Source organism: Stegodyphus dumicola, chromosome 9 (genome assembly GCF_044657685.1).
Source record: "Stegodyphus dumicola isolate Sdum_Otavi_A_Nest chromosome 9, ASM4465768v1".
Classification (NCBI taxonomy): domain Eukaryota; kingdom Metazoa; phylum Arthropoda; class Arachnida; order Araneae; family Eresidae; genus Stegodyphus; species Stegodyphus dumicola.
In genome coordinates, this window is record NC_140776.1 from 170,462,898 (window position 1) to 170,475,842 (window position 12,945).

Here is a 12,945-nt window from a genome sequence, read left to right on the forward strand (position 1 = left end):
TTAATACTTTCAATATTTTGGTTATCTGGGGTAATTTACCGTTTCTAATTTCATAACCTAGAAAATTCATTTTATCTTTGTCAAAGACACATTTACTCTGGTTCATTTTAATACCTTCTTGAATAAATATTTCAAATAATTCACTCAAATGCTTTAGATGTTGTTCTTTGGAAGAAGAGTAAACAATTATGTCATCAAAATAACTACAAGCAAATTGGATTTTATTTTTAGTGAGGATGCGTTTAATAACTCTGTTAAAGGTAGCCGGTGCATTTTTGAAGCCAAAAGGGAGTCTTAGCCATTCATACAGTCCAAAATTTGTAATAAAAGGCAATTTTTCGGTGTCATCAGGGTGAATAGGAATGTGCCAAAACCTTGATCTTAGATCTGTTGTAGTAAAAACATTTGCATTACTTAATTTGTCTAATAAATAGTCTATCCGGGGCAAGGGATGAGCATCAGTCTTTGCCAAAGCATTCAACTTACGATAATCAATACACATTCTGTTTTTTTTTGCCCTCATCGCGTTTTAATACTAAATTTACTGGGGATGCATAAGGACTACTACTTTCTTTAATAATTCCATTTTTTAATAATTGATCAATTTGTCGTCTAATTTCTTCTTCTTCCTTAGGGGAAGTTCGATAAGGTCTTAAAGTGACAGGCAAATCAGAAGTCAAGTTAATTCTCTGTAGTTCAATGTTAATTTTACCTACATCATATTTATTTTTGGAAAACACATTCTTATATTTTTTTAACAATTTAATTAATTCAGGGTTTTCTTCCCCCATACTCTCTGAATCTGTTATTTCACTACTTTGTTTTTTCACATCACTTTTTTGACTTTTTAGTTTTACATTACTTTCATTATTTACATTAACCCTTGTTACCTTAGACATCTTATCATCATCAAACTTCATAATATTAGACTTATTACCTTCATTAACTATTATACCTTTAGACACATTATTTTCATTAGATATATTATTTTCATCAACACTTATTACCTCAGAGATATTACTTCTATGTTTTGTCTTAACTGATGGCATTACATTATTGTTTTTTTCAAGTACTTGATCAAGTTGTACATGCAAAGAAACTCTGTTATTTACATTCACAGATTTTGAAATGTTTTCATTTCTTTGAGTTACCACTAAATTACTGCAATCAATTTTTAATTCAAATAATTTTATTTAAACCCAAAAGAACATAATCAAAATTAGTATCTAACACTAACAAGTTAATTAGTTTAATAATATTTCCAATTTTCATTTGTAATCTACACATTTTATCAAGAGAAAAATTTCCTTTAGTTTGACTAATTTTAATACCTTTTTGCGCCAGTGTCCACGACCCAGTCGACTGATCTGCCATGGGATAAAAATCCCTTAATTCTTAGTTGTCAAATTCCCGAAGAATCAGACCCCGAATTTTTGTTTTCCACATTAGAATTAGTTTCAGTTTCGTTGTTCTCATTTCGGAATGGGCAGATTTGAGCCCAGTGATAACAATTTGGTATCCCTTTTTTGGTACATATTCTACAAGATGATGGGGCTATACCTTCAAAATTACTATTAGTATGGTGACTTACAACTTTCTTTCCGTTGTCCATAATACTGTTAGATTTATTTCCAATTTGTTGAAAACTATGAGGTTTGTAATTATATGCATAGGGTCGATTATCAACAAACTGACGATTATTATTTCGGAAATTAGCTTGTCTGAATTGTTGACTATTCCTATCTCTGTTATAATTTTGTGAATTTTCATCTTTAAATTCATGAATTTGTCATCATTAATTCATGAATTTCATCTTTAAATTCATGAAGTTTGTGGGCTTGTTCTAGCCAAGTTATCGGATCAGCGGGACTTGGAACAATCATCAAAGACTTTAAGTTCATTGGCAAACCATCTGTCAAACCATCTAAAATCATTGATTTATCCAAATTAAGCCGTTACCCACTTCTATTTTCTTTCGAAAGTAATTTGTGATGTCTTCTCTGGCCTTATATTTTAAATTAGCGAAGTCGCCGAAAGTAGTTAAGGGACTCGTACACCTTAAACACCTCATGATCTTCGAATATGTGACTGTTGCAAGAATTGGGATATTTTATTTATTTTAAAAGTAATTACTTCCAACCTTTTACAGCTGACTACATAATATAGCTGCTTTGGAAACTAGTAATCAGAAAGTTCATGTTGCCACAAATATTTGTGTAATTTAATCCGCATTGTGACAAAATATTTCGCCATGTTTCCACTTTGCGCGCATGATATTTTAAAAATGGCTAATGGTACATACTTGAAATTGGATGAAATTCTTTATATGGGCACTATTTTCTAACTGAACCAACAATCTGATGAATAGTTTAAAAATGAAAAATTTTATGGACGAAAACATAACAAATTTTTTTAATAAAATACATTTTATAAGCTCAACTCAAAATAAAATAAAAATTTAACATGACATTTTTAGAATTTTAGGTTTACAGTAGTTTCCAAATGTTATAAAAGCTACATATTAAATATGGAATTAAATTCTGAAACAGAATGTTTTAAACTGTGCGCGCAAGTTGGCAACATGACGAAAAATGTTGTCAAAAATCGGATTAAATTATAAAAATATTTGTGGGAGCACAAACTTTCTGATAACTATTTCAGAAAGCAGCTATATTATGTAGTCAGCTGTAAGAAGTTGCTAGTAATTGCTTTTAAAATAAATAAGTTATTCCAATTCTTGCAACAATCACGTATTTGAACATCTTATGGGTTTTAAGGTGTACGAGTCCCCTTAAGGTGGGATCGATAAAGTTTTCTTTTAATGTTTGTTCAAATTCTGAGTAAGTTTTTAGCTCATGGAAATTTTTAATATAGAGCCAGAGGACTTTTTCCTTAATGTAACGAGAAATATTTTGAAGTTCCCAATTTTCGTCCTTATTTTGGCAGACTTTGTTAACATAACCTAACCAAGAAATTATGTCACTGTCTTTAGAATCTTCAAATGGAATAATATTTAAATCTATTGTATCTTGATTCACGTTCAGTGAATCGTCAAGATTAACGGGTTCCTGATTTCTCGACATTGTAACTGAAAACTTTAAAATTTTCTTGAGAACAAAAATATTCACTTTTCTCAAAATAATTTTACAATAGTTAAAATATTTTTTTAAAACCAAAATTTCTTCAGAGTTTTATCAACACTTCATAGAATAATAGACTTGAATAAAAATTTTGTATTCTCAAATTTCGTGATTATCACTACACATTTCAGGATAATATCAAATCTTACTTAGAATACTATTAATTAGAATAAGACTTGAAATTTAAATAAACTCGTAGTTACTTTAACATAATATATTTAAACCAAACTATTGTCGTAGCATCTTAGTTCACACACTGAGAAAAAATAATTTCTTAAAATCTGTTCTTACTTGGTTGTTGAGTACGCTATTTAATCCTGCTCGTTTACATGCTGTTAAAAAACACAGCATAAATGATTGAAATTCTTCAACTTCTTTTCAGCAGACGATATCCAAATCATGCGGTTCTAACTATGAGACGCGCTCAAAATGCGACAACAAAGCTGTATCTGTTCTGTATTCTTACTGGTTAAAAGGAAGTATAGCTTTCTGTCACGTCCGATACATTCATTAGCTTTCAGCCAGGTTCGAGTTATTCTGAAAATTAAATCTCATTCTGTATGTTCCTTTGATTGGTTATTTATTGTGTCTTTTTTTATGATTTGTTAAACCATGATCTGTTCTAAAGTTATATATATGACCTCTGTAACCGCTTATCGCTGCTTGTATTATTCTGCTTGTACTTATTTATCTGTGCTTATGCTTATTTCTGCGTGCTTGTATGTCCTGGCATGTAACTTTGCGTGTATCTCTGCATATCTCAGTAATAAATATTTGTTTTGCGAACCACAGCATTTTCTATGTTTAAAAGTATCACAATTCACAATTCTTCAATTGAAAAAAAAAAAAAAAAAAAAAAAAAAAAGAAACGCAGCATAAATGATTGAAAATCTTTAGCTTCTTTCCAGCAGACGATATCCAAATCATGCGGTTCTATGAGACGCGCTCAAAATGCGAAGACAAAGCTGTATCACAATTCACAATTCTTCAATTGCAAAAAAGACGATTCAATTGCAACTTTCACTTAAAAAGTTCTTTCACTTCCATTGGAATTACTTTCCTCTTTTGGGTACACCGATCCTGCCGACTCCTTGTGATGTACCAGCTTTAGTCGTAGCTTAAATTATCAGACGATAAGTTTAAAAAAACAAAACAGGATCCATTTATTATTGGTCAGGAGAAATAGCAGTTACAAAATCAGATATCCGGAGTAAATAAAAAGAATTACTAATAGCGTTTTGTATGAAGTTTACTGCATCGTGACATTTAAGAAAAAGCCACCGATATTCCTTTGCGAGTCCTTTTATAGCTTCTGGAAAGACGAAGCTTCCAAGAAATGACGTCAGCCAATCCAGTTCGATTTAAATATTTCCAGAACATTCTATAACTGTACGTGTAGAAAATGCGGGAAAAACAACTTGACTACGGGGCTGTGAATTTAATTCCACGTACTTTCAAATAAGAGATCGTCGCCATTAAAAATGAAAAGAACATACAGTTAAAATTTTAAGTGTATTCTTGACTATGGAATTTTATTATTACAATATATATATATATAGAATATGTAAACTAAAACTACTTAATGTTAAAAACAAATATGTAATTTTTAGAAAAACTTAAAAAACTGTTAGGAAAAAAACTTTAATTATCAATGTCCAAATTAGTTGTTTTATTTTATTTCTTGCTAGTTAACAAACTTAATTATTTATTCAAAAACATAATTAAATAGTAATATTGCACTAATTCTATCGAATAATTTTGTAAAGAAAATTTTTAAAACTTAGATTTACTTGCTGATTCTTTAAGAAAGGTTGGGTGGATGTTTGTGGATGCTGTAAAAAAGGGTGCGCCGAATTTCTGAAGCTTTAATAGCAGTAGAAACTAAACTGGAGTGGTCTATGAGTGGAACATAAAACGCATGTAATGCAATAGAAACATTTGATACTATCCAGAACTTGATGCTATTTAAAAATAATTTAAAAGCTGGTTTGACGTTCAAATTGATGAGAAATTTATGGCAGCTGGAACCTTTGGAGATTTGTAATAAATTTGATGACAGTCACAGCTTAGATGACGATGTTACCTTTGTAAAGTTACTATAATCCATAATGCCGTAGAACGAGTATGCAAGGGAAGAACGGGATAATTTTGAGGTATTGTTCGACCATCTCAAGCGCAACCCTGGTTGGCATTTTGCCAAAACACATAGACTCGTCCGAAAGGGGCGGTGTTACTTGCTGTGATGTGAAAGGTCTTCTTTTCACCGAAAAGAGATATACTGGATTGAAAGAAAATCTTCATCCTTGCACCCTATTTTGAGAATAATTCGGTCCGAATGGCGCATGCGTGTTTGCGCTTATGGTCGGCGGTGGAACTGTAACTGTAGAATGACTTTAGTCACTGTGGTGCAGATTTAAGAAGAATCAGTATTAAAAAATTGTAATAGATGATCTTTTACAAAAAGGTATCGCGAAAGAATGGGAGTGCGTAAAAACTAAGAAGACTTCTTTAAAGCTTTGATGAGAAAAAAAAACAAAGCCATCACAAAACTTTAGCTGTCTTCGACGCATCATCAATGATTGTTTAGAATCAGACGTTCCTTCCATTTGCAATTTTTTTCAATACTTCTGAAATGATGTAAACATGGACCAAAAAATATAGTTGCAGCTCTCGAACCTAAATTCCAACATATCTTACTGACATGAAGCTTTTAGTGACACAAAGTCTGGCCACCCTTGTACTGCAAGATCCTGTTAGAAAGGATCCCTCAGACCCTGCTTGTCTTAATGTATGGGTAGCTTTCGGACTAGCAATTTCTGGTGCCGCAATATTTTAATACCAAATAGCTGCAATAAAGGTGATTAAATGGTACGCTCTGCTACTGCAGTGTAATGCAATAAAAATACTATAATCGTATTTTTTCTTTTTTTTTTTTAATTCAGGGAAGATTTTATACTGAACTCGTGCCCTGAAACTGCAAGCGGTTGAAGGATGGCTCATTTCATAATAAACTAAAAAAAAATATTAAAAATTCGTAAGTAATTTGGAAAATCGAGAATATTATTTAAAAGATAAATGCTGCAATAGCATTATACATGAATCTCATAGTAGCATCATAAGTTTTGTGGTTATAATTCTTAGCGTAGAGATGCATGACATATTCTGACTTGCAAATGGTTAAATCTGATTATAATCCCTGACTAGGCAAGTTACTATTAATGTAATTTGCACAACGCATTAATTAGGTAATTTACACACAGACGTAGAACTATTTAACATTAACTTACTAAACGATGCGGCTTCTAATGCTAAATTAACAGCTTTGCATTGATAGAAAATATGCCTGTCTTAGTGCAGTAGACCTTCTTTTTCACTGAGTCATGGTTTGTGTAATGAAAAAGTTGAATTATCACTAAAGAGCAAGACGTATTTTATGTACTCTAGAGTTTAGAATACGAGCACTAATATAGATGGTAACAAAAACAATCCCAATTTTTAGATTATCACAAACATAATCTGAGTACTTACACTCCATTATAGAATATGTATATCTTTCAGAATAAAGGAACTTTCATTTGCTAATATTTGACAAAGAATTTATAAATATTCTCGATACAAATCTTTCCCAGTTTATGTAAACACGTAGTGATGCCCCGTCCTGTATGGTAGTTGGTGTTTCTAACTTGGCATCAATGGGTCCGGGTTCAAACTACGGAGAAGGTTTGTATGTTTGTAAGTATGTAGTATCTCTGCAACATGGGATTAAAATGCACTGCGAGCCGAATTTCTGATCGTATGGTTTGCGGATGGAGAAAGAGGAGTGGGAAACCCTTAAATATCACCTCTGGGAAATTCGCCGTCAAAATTGGAGCGGATGTTATGCAGTCACCTGTAAGTCATCCAAAGCCCGTGCCAACAATAAAAGCAATCTTGCACTCTTGACCATAAAATTCGTGGACTTGATCTGATGTTATTGCCAAACTAGTGAGATAAGTCAAAACAATAAGAAGTGGGCAATTTTTGTGTTTATTCTAATGTTTTGTGTTTATTCTACTGGCTTCTGTTGGCTAAACTGTTTTAAAGTCTTTAACAAGTCCGCATTGTTGAAAGTTCTTGCTGAGGGTAAGAGTACGAATTACGCTACTCTACCACTAGGTAATTTTCTTAGTTCCTACACTATGCATGTTCCTTAGACTATTTATGAAGCCGATACAATTTTAAAACTACAAATAGGCATAAATTACGTAAGATGTAATGAAAATCGTTACAATAATTTCAATTAAATATTCGTTTTACACGTGAATCAGGGATACAGCGGTTTAGATTAAAATTATATTAATTGGTTATAATTATTTTATAATCAACAGAATGAGATCATTATCTAATTATAGATTTAATTACTTCTGATATCCTTCCCCTAAATCAAATCTAGTGACATTCTATTCTTCAACTTGAAACGTTACAAAGTATTAGCCTCTATATGGTTTCCATGGTTGGGCCACCAGCCCATTCATAGCAACGTAGGCTGGCTCATTGAAAGCAACTAGCCGTCGGTATGTAATACGTCCGTGATTTGGATTATACCAAAGCAAATAACCAATACTAATGCAGCCAAATAACGCTGCTGAATACAGTTTTAAATGTTATCAGTAGCAACTAAAATACTATCAACATCTTACTGATCTATATTTTCTTTACATTGATAAATTAGGATAAAGTACAAAAAGCATACAGTCTTTTAAAGCAACCTTGTTTCAGCGTGTATCAACTCCCAATCAGTATGGCGGTTTTCAAGCTTCGTGTAGTATACTAAACAGTCAACAGGTAGGGTCTACTTTCAAAAATTAGAAAATAATGGAGATGGCTCAACGATGGAGCCGGCCGATCGATAGCAACCTTACCCTAATTGTGTTGACAGATATTTCATGGAATTAGGTACTTCCATAAGAACAGGTTTTTCAGGTTATAGAATTCTGATTACACTTGAAGGTCATATGGAACGTGATGAAGAATTCCGTTATTCCGACGGATGCTTTCGTTCATAAATATTAAAACTATTCGATATTTATACTCTGAGATCAAAAGAAGATTCAAACGAACCTGCTACCAAATATTCTAGTACTAGAAGAAGAAACTAGAAGATTCAATTAAAAGTATTTGAATTGATATACCCCATCCACAAAAGTAACAGTAATCTTTCGCATTGGCATTATCGCATATGCCTTACTAATATGTGTTAACTGACGCTAAGAACGATTAAAGCGAAAATATTGTTCAAAGGTAAAATATTTTATTATAATTATAGTATTATGTTTCCTTTTTTGAACAATAATATTTAATGCATTGACTTTTCTAAACACTATAAATATCATTATGTGCATAATATTTAATACGGTCGACATTAAAAAAAATTTGATTGGCATAATCGAAAAATAATACCTATTTTTTATAACAAAAATTAGTATAATACATTGGAGATTAAATAGTATCATTTTTATGCATCTGACTTTCATCCTAATGTACTTCAAGTGAATTACTAAATTATTACTAAACATGAATTACTAAAGAACAGAATACGTAAAAAAAATCCCTTATGCAAAACATAATTTACTCTCTTACAAAGACAACAATAAAATTCTTTCGTATTTTTAAGTTGAATGAGCAGAATTAATGTAATTGTTACATTGTTGGCGTTTCTAATTGTCAAACAATGGCTCACTTATAATTATTCTGAAGTTCAAATTCAGTTAATTTTTGTCAATATAAAATGCAAAAGTAAAGCTTATTTTCCTTTACGATAAAACTTTATTAAGAGAATGATTACTTTTATTTTCAAAATATTAGATTTCGAGTTTTAATTAATTAACGCATTTAGAAATTTTCATAATGGAAATAAAATAATTATTGACAATGGGCGGATAATTCAATTTGGTACTTATTATTAAACAGCAAATGATGGAATCAATACACAGGCGTCTTTTTTCTTCATTTCATTTAACCCCTTAACTGCCGCGGGGAACGTACAAGATTCATTTCCCAGTGTCACGGTTTTTCACACAGGCGCGCGTTGTTATGCGATGTACAAGGGGGAAAACAAGTGCAAGTTTTACTTTCTAAAAACTGTTTACTTTCACAAAATAAAGAATAAAAGAAAAACATTAATGCACAAAATTTAATGTTTTGAGTAAAAGTATAATAAAAAGATGTAAATATAATGGAAATAATGTTTTTATAATAAGAAAGATCCCTAAAATGGAGTTTCGATCAATTTATTTTTAGACCAGTAAAGTGTAATATCAGGTTTCAATGTTATACCTTGTGAAATCAGTATGCCTAAAAAAACACATATTTCTTCTGAACTGGTTGAATGCCACGATTTTGTTTTTGATTTTTCGTTTGCAAGGTGTTGGTTCATATACTCAGTTTCAGTAACAATATGAAGCCCGAGCAGTTACACAGAAAATAATTCAAAAATGATAAATGGGTTTGAAACATCCGTTATATCTTTCTTTATTCCTGGAACCTACTATAAAAAGTAAACAAAAACGGAGGACACAGAATTAAAAAAAAATGCGTTTTACTCAAACAACACCAGCCAATTACGCGCAGTCATTACTTTCACGGCAAACATCCCCTCTCCAATTCCCCCCTCTTTAAAATAGTATCCTCCTTCGCATACTTTGTCAAGGTTACTGTGGTGTTGCACAATGACAAAGCTTTGCGAATAATTTTACGGGTAGCAAAGCAAATGATAGTATTTTGGAAGGGCGTATATATACGTCCGTGGCAGTTAAGGGATTAAATTGTATCTGGCTATGAAACATATTTTGCTTATTTCTGTATTTCACTTTATTATGAGACAGTAGATCGCAAATTTGTGCTATTAAAATCTGTGAGCGTCTGTTTGTTTGTTTGTGGCATTATCTTCTCCAGAACAGCGGGGAGTTGAGTTTCGAAAGAGATACCCCCCTCGGATTCCAAAAAATCATAGGAAGACATTTCGACTATTTTCATCTTCGTACGACTTTAATTAGCCGAGATGTTAATAAAAAACTCTAAAAACGCTAATTTGCGCGTCAATTTTTCCGAGTGACAACAGTTTCACGCGCTGGAGATAAAAATCTGCTTTGTTCCGGGAAGTGTTGCCACTGCTCGCTTTTAAATATTACAGTTTGCTTATAAAATAGTATTTATAAGTTTAACAAAATATGAAAAAATAGAATTTCCAAATAGGTCAGTCATATTCTGACGTTGAAGAAAGCAGACGACTGCATCTGACGTCATTGCATGTCGAAAATCCTTTATTAATGTCAGCATTTTAAATTAATAGTTGCAGTCGTCAACTTTTTTATTTCAGGTTAGGATAAATGACAGGATATGTTATTCCCACGTTAATTCTTTTATTGATATTGAGAAAAATGTTTTATATTACATTAAATTTAAATCATGATGTCATGCATACACGTATTAACCTAAAGTGTCAAAAGTTTTTGTTTTCTGGTTTGGCAACAAAAGATTTATTTACGAATTGGTTGTTACTTGGAAAGAATGAACTGATTTCATTCATATTGAGGTGTTTTTATACTTTTTCAGGTGTACATAGAACTCATAATTTTTTTTTTCGGGGTGCATAAATTTTCCCGCTAGTAAATAGATTAAAGTCTGTCGATCGCAATAATTTTGCTGATAACTGAAAACAAATATGTAAAGAACTTAATCAGAAATCTTCTTTCTTTATTTATTACACCTTGCTACAAAGTCATTTTATTTATTTCTGGAATTCGATATACTAAAACAAATGAATTAAAATGCGTCTATTAATATAGCTTTCGAAAATGTGTATTTCTGTAAATGTGTGCAGATATCTGTGAGTATAAAAATCTGTGTACAGTAGGAGTAAAAAACAACTATACAGTTTCTTTATTAAAAGTAGCTATTTGCAAGTAAAGGCAATATAAGATGAATTTGTGCTCCTTTTAAAATTACGAAATAATCCACGTCAATAAAACATACATTTTATCATTTTTAAAACCTATATTAAAGAACCGATATTAAAAGAAGATTCTTTCGCAAACAACTGATAGCAGAAAAAATTAAAACAAGACTCATATTTCCAGAAGTTATTTTATTTCCTTAAAAAAGTCTTTTTTTAAAACAAGCATGCTGAATAGTATGAAAATTTTGTAATGAGATCCATATATGAGTTCTACAACAACTAGATTTTTATGATACTCTTTTTTTATCTGTAAAAAAGAGTCAAATTATGCACAGCACATTCGAAGGATATGAAGAAATGAAACAACTGCGTGCAGAATTTAAAGATTTCCAGAGAAAAATTTAATAAACATATTGTAGAGTCTCTGAAAGTTCATTAATGTCCACATTAAACTGAAATGTCATAGTTAAGTCTGTAAATTCTTAAGCTGTTTTCTTTTACCCTTCTTCCCAAAGTAAAAAAAAATAAATAAAACAAAATTATTCTTTACTGTTATCATTCATTACATATTGCAGAGGCTACTTTTGCATAGCGTCCCTATTTTTACTCGAAAAGAATACTAAAAGAAAGAATAAATCAGGAAATATAAAAATTTGGTAACCTAACAACTTTACTCTTTGGTATAACAGTTTGCAGGTGCTGCAGGTGGGCATTTTAAAGTAATAATTATTGAAGAGGTAGTATTTCCTCACGAGATGGTAAGTTGCATCAAATTCAACAAATGTACTTTATCGAACTTATTAGTACTCTCAAGTGAAATTAAAAAAGACATTTAGAACAACGATTAAATGTCTGGATCGACCAGAAATTAGCATCTCTTGCGAAAATGCATTGAAAGTAATATTAGATAACAGGGAACTAACTGGCGGTTGGGTGCTTTTAAAGGATGAATAATGCATGGATAATATCATGGCTGTAAAAAACCAGGATTTTGCAAGTCTCCGCGATAAAAAGGCGAGTATTTTAAGAACAAAAAAGACAATATAGAACAATAAGGGAATCACCTATGCCCTGTTTCCTTCTAAGAATTCGAAAGCTCTGCAATATAAAAAAAAATCGAGAAAACAACTCACACTTCTAATTATTAGTGACTTATTTATTGAATGATATTACTGAGACTATGTTTTTTATTTAATACATTTTATGCAGATTGTTTCTGAATTTAAAATATGTTTCATTTCCTTTTTAGCTTAATCAACCCACTGCACCTATCACACGGTATAACTGCTAACAAAGCCTTTATTCTGAATTTAAGCGCCATCAAAAATATTCTAAAAGCTTAAGGGCTTTCAGGTCGAAAATGATTGAGAATCACTGCATTAAGGGATTACATAGAATATATTCTTAATATTTTTAATTATTTTGTATACATTAAACCGGACTACCTGCAAAAACATTCTTTTGCATTTACTTACATTGTTTTACTATCACATTAACTGTTTAGGATTTTATACATTTAGTGCAATAAACTTAGGTACATAGGTAGGTTAATATAGTATAAATTTTAAGATAGTTTCATACAGCTTTTTTTATAAATATTATTATGCACCCGTTATTACAAAGAAGGCAGAATGCATATAGTTTAATACTGCTTTCGCTAACCGACAACAGAAATCTTATGTATGTGTTACATGTATGGAAACATACAAAAGAAATAATAAAAGTACAGAACACATAATCTGCCTGCGTTTCTGGGTCTTTGTTGTATTTCTCATTTATCCAGTAATAGAAAGGCTATTCGCATACGTTTTAGACGATTTTGCTTTGCTGCAAAAAATAAATATTTAAATAAATAAATAAATAAATGGA